Source organism: Berghia stephanieae, chromosome 6 (assembly GCF_034508935.2).
Source record: "Berghia stephanieae isolate SIO BIC M18660-M18661 chromosome 6, UCSD_Bste_1.3, whole genome shotgun sequence".
Taxonomy (NCBI): domain Eukaryota; kingdom Metazoa; phylum Mollusca; class Gastropoda; order Nudibranchia; family Aeolidiidae; genus Berghia; species Berghia stephanieae.
Genome location: NC_088365.1, coordinates 29,659,082 through 29,671,358, shown reverse-complemented (window position 1 = coordinate 29,671,358; position 12,277 = coordinate 29,659,082). Strand labels below are relative to the sequence as shown.

Sequence of the window (12,277 nt, the reverse complement as noted above, 5' to 3'; positions counted from 1 at the left end):
AAAGGGGGGGGAGGGAGGGAAGGGGGGGGGGGGGGGGGGGGGGAGGGAGGGGGGAGGAGGAAGGGGGGAGGGGGGAAAGGGGGGGGGGGGGGGGGAGGAGAGGGGGGGGGGGGGGGGAGGGGGGGGAGGGGGGAGAAAGAAGGGGGGGGGGGGAGAAGAGGGGGGAGAAGGGGGGGGAAGGGGGGGGGGGGAGGGGGGGGGGGAAAGAGGGGGGGGGGGGGAAAGGGGGAGGGGGGGAAGGGGGGAGAGGGGGAGGGGGGGGGGGGGGAGGGGGGAAGGGAAAGGGGGGGGGGGGGGAGGGGGGGGGGGGAGAAGAGGAGGGGGGGGGGGGGGAGGGAGGGGGGGGGGGGGGGGGGAGGGGGGGGGGGGGAAAGGGGGGGAGGGGGGGGAAGGGGGGGGGGAGGGGGAAAGAGGGAGGGGAGAAAGGGGGGAAGGAGAGGGGGGGGGGGGGGGGGGGGGGGGAGGGGGGGGGGGGGGGGGGGGGGAGGGGGAAAGAGAGGGGGGGGGGGGGGGGAAGGAGGGAGGGGGGGGGGGGAGGGGGAAGAGGGGGAGGGAGGGGGGGAGGGAGGGGGGAGGGGGGGGGGGGGGGGGGAGGAGGGGGGGGGGGGAGGAGGGGAGGGGGGGGGGAGGGGGGGAGGGGGGAAGGGGGGGAGGGAAAAGGGAAGGAAGGGGAGGGGGAAGGGGAAGGAGGGGGAAAAAGGGGGGGAGGGAAGAGGGGGGGGAGGGGGAGGGGGAGGGGGGAGGGGGAAGGGGGGAGGGGGGGGGAGAGGGAGGGGAGAAGGAGGGGAAGAGGGGGGGGGGGGGGGGAGGGGAGGGGGGGGGGGGGGGAAAGGGGGGGGAGAGGAGAGGGGGAGGGGAAAGGGGGGGGGGAAAGGAAGGGGGAGGGGGGGGGGAGGGGAGGAAGGAGGGGAGGGAGGGGAAGGAGGGGGGGGGGGGGGGAGGGGGGGGGGGGGGGGGAGGGGGGGGAGAGGGGGGGGGGGGGGGGGGGGGAGAAGGGGAGGGGGAGGGGGAGGAGGGAAAGGGGGGGGGAGGGAAGGGGGGGAGGGGGGAGGGGAGGGGAAAGGGGAGGAGGGGGGGGGGGGGGGAGGGGGGGGGGGGGGAGGGGAGGAAAAGGGGGGGGGGGGGGAGGGGAGGGGGAAGGGGGGGAGAGGAAGGGGGGAGGGAGGGGGAGGGGAAGGGGGGGGGGAGGGGGGGGGGGGGGGGGGAAGGAAAGGAGGGGGAAGGGGGGGGGGGGGGGGGAGGGGGGGAGGGAAGAGGGGGAGGGGGGGGGGGGGGGGGAAAGGGGGAAGGAGGAGAAGAGGGAGGGGGGGGAGGGGGAGGGGGAAGGGGGGAAGGGGAGGGGGGGGGGAGGGGGAAGAAGGGGAGGAGGGGGGGGGGGGGGAAGAAGAGGGGAGGGGGGGGGAGGGAGGGGGAGAGGGGAGGGGGGGGAGAGGGGGGGGGGGGGGAGGGGAAGGGGAGAAAGGGAGGGGGAGGGGAGGGAGGGGGAGGGGGGGAAGGGAAGGGGGGGGAGGAAAGAGGGGAAAGGGAAAGGGGGAGGGAGGAGGGAGGGAAGGAAGGAAGGAGGGAAGAGGGGGGGGGGAGGGAGGGAGGGAGAAGGAGGGGGAGAGAGGGAGGGGGGAAGGGGGGGGGGAAGAGGGAGAGGGGAGGGGGGAAAGGAGGAGGGAAGGGAGAAGGAGGGGGAGGGGAGGAGGGGGGAGAGGGGGGGGAGGAGAGGAAAGAGGGGAGGGAGGGGAGGGAAGGGGGGGGAGGAGGGAAGAAGAGGGGGGGGGAAGGAAGAGAGAGGGGAGGGGAGGGGGGAGAGGAGGGGAGGGGGGGAGGAAGGGGGGGAGGGAAGAGAGGAGGGAGGGGAGGAGAGGAGGAAAAAGAAGAGAGGAGGAAGGGGGGAAGGGAAGAGAGGGAGAGGGGGAAGGAGAGGGGGGGGAGGGGGGAGAGGGGAAGGGGAGAAGGGGGGGGAGGGAGGGGGGGGGAAAGGGAAGGAAGGGAGGGGAGAGGGAGGAGGGGGGGGAAAGGGAAGGAAAGAGAGGGGAGAGGGGAGGAGGGGGAGGAAGGGGGGAGGGGAGGGAGGAAGGGGGGAGGAGGGGAGGGAGGAGAGGAAGAGGAGGGAGAGGAAGGGGGGGAAGGGGGAGGGGAGGGAGGGGAAAGGAAGGGGGAGGGGAGGAAGAGGGGGGGGAGGGGAAGAGGGAGGGAGAGGGGGGGGGGGAAGGGAGAAGGAAGGGGGAGGGGGGGAAGGGAGGGGGAGGAGAAGGGGGGGGGGGAGAGGGGAAAGGGAAGAGGGGGAAGAAAGGGAGGGGAGGGGAGGGGAAGAGAAGGGGGGGGGAGGGAGAAGGGAGGGAAAAGGGGAGGAGGGGGAGAAGGGGAGGGGAAGGGGGAGGGGAGGGGGGGAGAAGGGGAGGGAGGGAAAGGAGAGGAGGGGGGAGGGAAGGGAAGGGGGGGAGGGGAAGGGAGAAGGAAGGGAGGGAGAGGGGGGGGGAGAAAGGAGGAGGGGAGAAGGAAAGGGAGGGGGAGGAAAGGGGGGGGGAGAGGAAAGGGGAGGGGAAAAAGGAGGGGGGGGAGGGAGGGAGGGGGGGGGAAGGGGGAGGGGAGGAGGGAGGGGGGGAAGGGGAGGGGGGGGGGAGGAGGGGAGGGGGAAGAAGGGGGGGGGGGGAGGGGGAGGGAGGGGAAAGGGGGAGGAAGGGGAAGGGAGGGGGGGGAAGGGGAAGGGAGGGGGGAAGGGAGAAGGGAGGGGGGGAAAAAGGGAAAAGGAAATGAGGGAGAAGGAGGGGGAGGGAGAAAGGGGAAAGAAGGGAAAGGGGAGAAGGGGGGGAAGAGGGAGGGGGGGGGGGGAAGGGAAAGGGGGAGGGGGAAAAAGAGGAGAAGAGGGGAAGGAGAGGGAAGGAGGGAAAAGGGAAGGAAAGGGGGGGGAAAGGGGGGAGAGGAGGGAAATCAAATCAGTTCGATAAAGCTCTAATAAAACAAAAACATGCTATAACTATAAGAAGTAGAACCACTCGTGACATTATTCATTGCATTGTGAGCCGTCCTCGGAAGGACTTCAAAACCGGGCCGACTCGTCGCGAGAGCAGAGCAAGCCCTGGGCATCTCGCGTGTGTCCAAAAACCAGTTTAATATCAAAGTGATCATATAGACCACGTATCAGATATTAAGCTGATAAGAACAGATACTACACTCGATCTCAGCCAAAAGGCCGGAAGCGATATTGATTCCCGTCAATGATTTTATGTTTATTTAAAACGAGCATATCCTTTAGGAGAGTGTTTAAAAAATGTATATATAATACGAAGTGTTATTAATACTTACATCCAAAAACAAAATGCAACAAATAATTCGTGTAATAGATGTTCTTCAAATCGTTTGATTAAATTATTATTTACAAGCAATAAGAGTAAAATATACATACAAACTTTACCCAAAAAATCATACTCTTAGCAAACCTGCATTTGTGTTGGAAGTTGGGAACCAGAATAAATTTCATACACACACACAGACACACACACACAGAGAGAAAGAGAGAGAGAGAGAGAGAAAGAGAGAGAGAGAGAGAGAGAGAGAGAGAGAGAGAGAGAGAGAAAGAGAGAGTTTGTTATGAAATACGAAACAAGATATATTAACCAATAATAAAGTTCAGACAATAATCTGACACCTTAGATAGAAGTCCCTAAATTAAATATAATAAAAAAAGATGTAAAAATTATCAAAGCGATGCCATATCCCAACATCCGCCACTTCTCTTTCTCTATATCTCTTGTATCTCACCCACTCCCCCCCCTCTCTCTCTCTCTCTCTCACTCTCTCTCTCTCCCTCTCTCTCTCTCTCCCTATCCTTCTCTATCTCTCAGACAAGACATCGGTAAATCTATGATTTTGTTCCACATTTATTGTGGTTCAATTAGATAAAAAATATGATTTAAAAATACTGCTACCTCTGAGACAGGTGGAGTTAACAGGTAGAAATCAAATCAGTTCGATAAACCTCTAATAAAACAAAAACATGCTATAACTATAAGAAGTAGAACCACTCGTGACATTATTCATTGCATAGTGAGCCGTCCCCTGGAAGTACTTCAAAGCCGTGCCGACTCGTCGCTAGAGCAGAGCAAGCCCTGGGCATCTCGCCTGTGTCCAAAAACCAGTTTAATATCAAAGTGATCATATAGTGATCATATATAGACCACGTATCAGATATTAGGCTGATAAGAACAGATACTACACTCGATCTCAGCCAAAAGGCCGGAAGCGATATTGATGCCCGTCAATGATTATATGTTTATTTAAAACGACCGTCTCATTTAGGAAAGTGTTTAAAAAATGTATATATAATTCGAAGTATTATTAATACTTACATCCAAAAACAAAATGCAACAAATAATTCTAATAATATATTTACTTCAAATCGTTTGATTAAATAATTATTTACAAGCAATGCAAGTAAAATATACATACAAATTTTACCCAAAAAAAATCATACTCTTAGCAAACCAGCATTTGTGTTGGAAGTTGGGAACCAGAATAAATTACATACACACACACACACACACACACACACACAGAGAGAGAGAGAGAGAGAGAGAGAGAGAGAGAGAAACAGAGAGAGAGAGATAGGTAGATAGATAGAGAGAGAAGGAGAGAGAGAGAGAGAGAAAGAGAGAGAGAGAGACAGAGAAAGAGAGAGTTTGTTATGAAATACGAAACAAGATATATAAACCAAGAATAAAGTTCAGACAATAATCTGATACCTTAGAAAGAAGTACCTAAATTTAAAAAAATAAAAAAGGATGTAAAAATAATCAAAGCGATGCCATATCCCTACATCCGCCACTTCTCTCTCTCTATTTATCTTCTATCACACTCACCCCACCCCCCTCCTCTCTCTCTCTCTCTCTCTCTCTCTCTCTCTCTCCCTCTCTCTCCCTCTCTCTCCCTATCCTTCTCTATCTCTCAGATAAGACATCGGTAAATCTATGTTTTTGTTCCACATTTATCGTGGTTCAATTAGATAGAAAATATGATTTAAAAATAATGCTACCTCTGAGACAGATGGAGTTAACAGGTAGAAATCAAATCAGTTCGATAAACCTCTTATAAAACAAAAACATGCTATAACTATAAGAAGTAGAACCACTCGTGACATTATTCATTGCATAGTGAGCCGTCCCGGAAGGACTTCAAAACCGGGCCGACTCGTCGCGAGAGCAGAGCAAGCCCTGGGCATCTCGCGTGTGTCTAAAAACCAGTTTAATATCAAAGTGATCATATAGACCACGTATCAGATATTAAGCTGATAAGAACAGATACTACACTCGATTTTTTTTTTTTTTAGACCCAGGCCATACTATCTAATGACCCTCTTAATTAGTAAAAATTGTATTTGTTAGGTTGATTATTATGTGTTTAGTAGTAGTAGCAGTAGGAAGGCTTTGGCATTAACTGCTTCTGTATCGTACGTTACGATAATAATATAATTATTTATTTTATTTTTTTTTTTATTTTTTTTTTAAATTTTTTTTTTTATAAATGAAATAATGGTTGAAATATTAATGTTGCCTAACGCGTTCATGGAGGGTGGGGGGTTAATTGGGCAGTTGGTCAGTTAGAGGTTATATTGTGTTGGTGGGTTGTAATAAATTTTGTTATTTTTTTTTTGATGATTTAAATTAACAATTAAATAGCTGTTCATGGTTGGATGTGGAGAGTAGATAAAATGTGCTGCGATTGGTGGATGACAGAGATCCTGTACCAATCGGTTTATTGATGATTCAGGGCTGTTTGTAATGTTGTTTAGATAAATTGTCTGGGACTGACAGAGGTTTAGTAGGTGGGGGGGGGGGGGGGGGGGGGTGTTTGGATTCTTAGGGTTTTGATTGGTGGGAGTTGAAAGGCTGCAGCCTATCAGCTGATCGGAATATTCGAACTTCTGTAATATGGGGTTATTGTGGAAGTGAGTTTAGGTTTAGGTTTTAGGTTGGATGGGGGGGGGGGGGGGGGGGGGGGGGGGGGGGAGGTTTCTGAATTGCTTCTGTTGTTGGGATGGTGAATACACGGGTCAAACGTCTTGTGGGTTTATTAATTGTTGTGGTCGGTTGATGTTCTTGGGCTATTGCTAAATTATGGGAGTAGATTGGAAACTGGTGATGAAGGTGGTTATGCTTTTAAAAGGAAAACTTTTGATTAATTTGTTAGTAACCTATTCCCTTGCTCCCTTAGGAGTCCAAGGGTGGCCACCCACTTTCCCGCTCTCTAGCCGAGCGTCATTCGCTGCTTCAACTACTGTGCACGTGGTCTTTCCCTATGCAGCATTGGTTATTTTATTATTCTATGAATATAGTTAATTTTTCGATAAGGTTAGAATCGTGGGGGGGGGGGGGGGGGGGGGGGGGGGGGGGAGTTGTGACTGTGGGTGTACAAGGTGTACGTTTTAATATTATAAATATTGTAAATATTCTTCTTTCCGAGTCGGCCCCGACTGATCTCATCTGCATACATGTGGTCCACGGCAGTCTAGACGCCGCAGCGCAATTGTTTCAGCCGCGCTTCAGGCGGGTTGGGCGGGACTAGACCCCTCCGGCATGCTGCGCGGCACACACATTGCCCCGCGCCGTCTCTGCCGTGGGCCGTTGCGCCGAGTTCGCCGGGGCCGCATCGGAAAAAAAAAAAAAAAAAAAAAACAAAAAAAAACAAAAAAAAAAAGGGGGATTATATCTTACTAAACACTTGTGTCACGTCCTTTCCTTGGAGGTTTGTTATTGTTATTTTGTTGAGTTTAGTATAAGTGGGAATTTTTAGGTGGGGGAGGGGGATGTTTTGTATGTTAGTATTAGTATCATTAATTATTAGATGGTTTTATCTGCCACATGATCTTTTAGAGCCGAAATAGGGTCTGTGTTCTCTACTCTAGCTATAGTTTTGCAATCAGATAAATAAAAATACAAAAAGGGTGGTACTCTGCATTTTTCCTTGGCGAGATCTTCTGTCGTTTATGTTGGTATTCTTTTCCGTCTCCGTTTGTATCAGGGTGATGGGAAGGGGGCTGTCTGTATTATCTATCTAGATGTGGGGTAGGATTGGATGTACTGTGTGGGGGAGGGGGGGGGGGGGGGGTGTAGAAACAAAGGAAAAGGTTAGAATTAGTTATATACAGAATGGTTCTGATTATATTATTCCGGAGGCCGAAGAGTTAGGAGAAGGATGATCGATTCATCGGGTTGTGTATCATTATCAATGCTGAGAGAGAAAGGGGGGGGGGGGGGGGGGGGGGGGGGTAAGAATAGACATGGACGCACCTCGTTGTTTGTAACTAGGTTGTTTGGCAGTGAAGTTGGTGAAAAAGTTATGGCTATATCAGTGTGTTAGAGGGGGCGAAAGGGGAAGTTAATATAGAAAAGGATAATACTACAGCAAAAGTAGGAAGGAAGGAAATAACTAAATACTAGGGGAAGGAATATATAATAGTAAGTGATCAGTCAGGTAAATGATCGATAATAGAGGTGTAAATAATATATGTATAAATAAAGTTTGTAAAGCTAGCTGGGGGGGGGGGGGGGGGGGCGGAGGGGAGGGGTAGGGTCAGGTTGTGGGTGTGGTGCAGAGAGTTGAAATGTCTCGGTGGAAGGTCATCTATCTGAATTGTGCTATTAGGTCGGTATATTTGTTCCATCTTGTTTCTCTCTCTTTATCTAAATCGTTTTTGTATTTCTTTTGTATTATGTTAAGAAATATTAATGACATGTCGGTATTAGTGGTGTTTTGTCTGTGTACTTGACCCATCCATGCAGTCCAAATCGCTTGTCTTGCTGCTGCTAGGATGTGTATGTTTATTTCATGTGTTGCATTGTCAGTTTTGGGGATGATATTATGTCTAAATGCTATTTCTGTATGTATGGGTTGTCGTATTGTTTTTTGTATTGTGTTTATTGTGGCTCTAATCAGTGTTTTTGTTTTAATGCAGTTTGTGAAAATGTGTACATTTTGTGTTGGACAAAGCGCTCGGCATAAGGCGCAACTGGGCGTGTTGTTTGTTGGTAAGGCGTTGAACATCAGTCTGTATGTTATATGCTTACTGTATCTAGAAGTATCATGTTTATGTAAGTTTTCTGAGGCACTCTCATGTTATCTAATGTTAGTCCTGATGCGTGCATTAGGTCTTGTTCTCTGCGTTTGTTTGGTGTGTTTATTGTTCTGTATATCTGTTTACTGTCTAATTGTTTATTTATTGTGTCTGGGTATTTGTTTACTAGTCCTACGCATTCTTTGTAAAAAGGAGGGAGTGTCATACCTCCGAAATGGGGGAGTGTGTGGTCGATCTTTTTAAATTGTGTTAGTCGTGTCCCTAAGTAGTATGACCCGAATTTATTTCCTGTCGATTCTTGTATTATTTTGTCTATATATCTGATCTAGTTGTGTCTAAGGTTCTTTTAATACATTTTAGTCCTGTGCCGCCTGATTCTGTGGGAAGTGTGAGTATTTCGTGTGGAATGGGTTTTGCGTCTTGTAGTATAAATGTGTCTATGCGTCTTTCTAATTTCTTTATTGTGGTGAACGGAGGTTTGAAGATTTTGATGTAGTATAAGATTTTTGGAATAATGTAGGTGTTCACTATCCTGGTTCTATCGAATATATTGGCTTTGATGTATGTGTATGAATGTAGTTTCTTGTCTATATTGTGTACAATTCCACTCCAGATGTGTTTCGGTGTCGTGTGTCTTTGACAGTACGTTATTCCGAGGATTTTAATTTGGTTAACCCATTGCATGTCGGGTATCTGGGCTTTTTTGGTTTCTAAGGGTTCGGGACCGAGATTCATGATTTTGGTCTTTTTAATATTTAGTTTGGCACCACTAGCGAGGCCGAAATTTTTGAAAGTTTCTAAAATTTTGTGTTTGCTAGGTATATCACTCGGAATTAGGGTTGCATCATCGGCATACGCGATGAGTTTTTTGTTGGCTTTTCCGGGAATTCTGGTGCCTTTAATTTTCGGGTTTCTCCTAATTTTTTCCAAAACGGTTTCGAGACATAAGATGTATAGTTGGGCCGAGAGAGAGGGCAACCCTGTCGTACTGACCGACCGATTTTGAAGGGATCAGATACTTTTTGATTGACTATTACACAGCTGGAGGGGTTGTTGTATAGTATTTTTATCCATCTTCTGTAATAAGGGCCTATGTTGTTGTGTTCTAATATTTTGTGTAAGAAACTGTGTTCTAATCTATCGAAAGCTTTCTCTTGATCGATGGACAAAATGTATGCGTGTGTGTGTGTCTGTTTTACGTATCCTATAAGGTCTCTGATGAAGTTTGTGTGTTGTTCTATTGTTCTGTTTTTTATGCTACATGTTTGTTCTTTGTCTATCAGTTGGGGTAGGTGAATTTTGATTTTGTTGCTTAAAGTTTTCGCTATAATTTTGTAGTCGGTGTTTAGGAGGGATATGGGTCTGTATTGTTTGACGTCTGTTGTGTTGCTTTCTTTGGGTATGAGGGTTATGTATGATATCTTTTGGCTGTTCGTTAATTGTCCTTCTTTGTGTATTTCTTTAGTCAGTTCTAGGAGGGGTTTTTTAAGGAGAGGGAAGAAACTTTTGTAGAATTCTACTGTTAGTCCATCGGGGCCTGGGGATTTGTTTGTGTTCATGTTCTCTAGGCTGTGTTGTAGGTCTTCTATTGTGATCTCTGTATCTAATTGTTCTTTCTGTTCGTCTGTCAACTTCTTTGTATAATCGGTGTAGTGGTCTTGTATATCTGTTGATATTTCGCCACTTGTGTATAGTTGTTTGTAAAAATTGTAGAAGGTCTCAAGGATTTCTGTCTCGTTTTTTGTTATTTGCCCATCTGTTGTTCTGATTTTGTCTATATGTCGTCTATTGTGTAGTTCGTTTTCTATTCGTGCTATTGTGTCGTTTAAATCAGTGTAGTCGTTGCGTGTTTTGTATGTGTTTCTTACTTTGTGGCCTCTGAATTTTCTTTGTTCAATTTCTTTCAGTTTTTCTATTGCTTTAGTAACATGTGGTTGTGTTTGTATTTCTGTTTTGTTGTCACGCGCCCTGTCTATGTTGATGATTGTTTTGTACTTTGTTTCCTTTCTGTTGGTTTTGTCTTGTACTTTTCTCCCTATCATTTGTGTTAGCGTTTGTATGGTCTGTTTGAGGGTGTCCCACCATTCTCGGATGTTGTCATTTGGTATGTTGTCCGTATAGTCTAATATGATGTCGGTCATGTATTGTATGTAATAATGGTCCTGCAGGAGACTGTTGTTGAATTTCCAGTAGGCACTTTTTTGTTTGGGTCTTGTAATTTGGGTGCCGTACTGGGCGTAGACAGCTTTGTGGTCTGTGTAGTCTAGTGTGTTCTCTAGGTGTTTAATTTCTGTTATTGGGGTTGTTTTGGATATGTATATTTTGTCGAGTCTGGATCCTGTGTTTGCGAATGATTTAAAGGTGGTTTCTTTCCCGAGTGGGAATGTTTCTCTGTATGTATCTGTTAGATTGTGTTTTTCTAAAATTCGTTGTAGTATTTGTTTGTCTATGACTGTTTGTTGTGTTCTATGGTGAGTTGTGTCGCGGGGGTGTAGTGTGTTATTGAAATCCCCTGCTAGGATGATGGGTGTTGATGGGTTTATTTCCATTCTTTTCTCTAAGTCTAAAACGTTGTCTTTTTTTCGTCTGTTCTTGAGGCAGGTCCGTAGATGTTGTAAATTTGGAATTTGTAGCCGTCTTGAGTCACGTCTATTTTCCCTATTCGTCCTGTGTTGTCATGGTCGTGTTGGGTAACAGTCCAATTGTCGGAGATTTTTATTATGGCTACTCCTCTACAGTTTCTTTTTTTCTTGTCGATTGTCCAAAATATATTTTTAACTTCTGGTTTGAGTTCGAGAAGTGTTCGTTCTTGTGTGAATTTGTCGTGTATGTTCGTTTCTTGTAACAGTAAGAAGTCTGGTCTTTGTTTCCTTATTAGATTTTTAATGTCTTGTATTTTCTGTCTCATGCCTCTGATGTTGAGTGTTATGATTGTCAATGGTGGGGGGTCATCCTCTTTGTAGGGTGTTTTTATTTTGTATGGTTTGTTTTTAGTGTATGATTTTGCTTGTTCTCTAGAGGTGGTGTGTTTGTTGTATCTAGAGTTGCGTTTGTATGTAGGTATATATGTGTGGACTGTAGGCTGCATGTCTGGGTTTAGTGTGTGTATTGTTTTGTTTAAGTATTGGGGTGTGTGTCTCCCATGTGTCGTGGTGGTCTGGGTAGTGACCTTTCCCTCTCGATGTTTTGGATGGGTGGAGTCTTCCTCTTGAGGGAAGAGCTTCTTTGGTGAGGTGTGTATGCATGTGTTTGTGTAGATATTGGGTAGTGTGTTCTGTGATTTTTTCGTGCTCTTGGGCAAGCCCCAGGTGGTGATCGTGTGAGTGAAGTGTGTGCTTTGAAGGGCGATGGTGTGGTTGTATTTTTTTTTTGGGGGGAGAGTTTTTGGGTTTGTTATTGGGGTTGGGGGGTGTGGATGGGGGTGGGGGTGATGTTGCCCTTTCTAAAGGGATTATTACTGGTGTTGGTGTGGTGTGTTGGTGTAGATTTGTCATGGATGATGTTCGTTTTGGTGTGTATGGGGAGTTGTGTGGTTCCTGTTCTAGTTGTTTCATTGGTGCAGTTTTTGTTGTGTTGGTATCTTTTGGAGTGTTGTCTTGAGGGTTTGCGTTTGGTGTCTGTGGTTTAGTGGTGTAGCTTGTGAGTAGTGGTGTATTTGGTGTGTTGTTTTTTTGTGTGTTGGAGTGTTGTGTTGTGTGTTTCTTTCCCTTTTTTACTACCTGGTTCCAAGGTTCTTGGGATTGGGATGGTGCGTCCGGCAGGGGGTTGCCGGAAGGCGTGACAGAACCAGTAGGTGAAGATGGAAAAGGAGGAGGGATAGTGGGATTTCGTGCTGAATTCACTCCTGGTGCATACCGTGCTCTAGTAGGGCACAAGTAGAAAGGGTTGCCCCACATTGTAGCATGTGGAGCATGCCGGCACACGCCCAGGAATGTGCACTTTTACGTGGTGGAAGGCGCCACCTACCTCAAATTTTAGATAGTGGGGTATTTCTACCCCATCTATCTTCTCCAGACGGAACGTATACGAGTCCAGCTCGTCCCGTCTGGGTTTGCCGACAACGATGGTGCCGGGCTTGGCGAAGGGGGCGAGGGCCCTGGTGAGGCCGCCTTCCTTGACGGAGGGAGCCACCCATTTCAATACCCCGACACCAGGGATTTGTTAACATCCCTGATGTGGAGGTTTATTTTTAGGGTTGGGTGGGGGTGCACTACG

At 48.4% G+C, this 12,277-nt stretch overlaps 2 non-coding genes and 1 pseudogene across 2 annotated transcripts; all 3 read right to left on the bottom strand.

Moving 5' to 3' along the window:
• Positions 1–3,004: 3,004 nt before the first annotated feature.
• On the bottom strand, positions 3,005–3,195 carry LOC144976006 (U2 spliceosomal RNA). Its single transcript, XR_013646023.1, has one exon. It is a non-coding gene; the product is annotated as a U2 spliceosomal RNA (small nuclear RNA).
• An 838-nt stretch (positions 3,196–4,033) lies between these two features.
• Positions 4,034–4,238, bottom strand: LOC144976021 (U2 spliceosomal RNA; annotated as a pseudogene).
• Positions 4,239–5,136: 898 nt separating this feature from the next.
• Positions 5,137–5,328, bottom strand: LOC144976023 (U2 spliceosomal RNA). The gene has a single exon (XR_013646038.1). It is a non-coding gene; the product is annotated as a U2 spliceosomal RNA (small nuclear RNA).
• Positions 5,329–12,277: the final 6,949 nt, after the last annotated feature.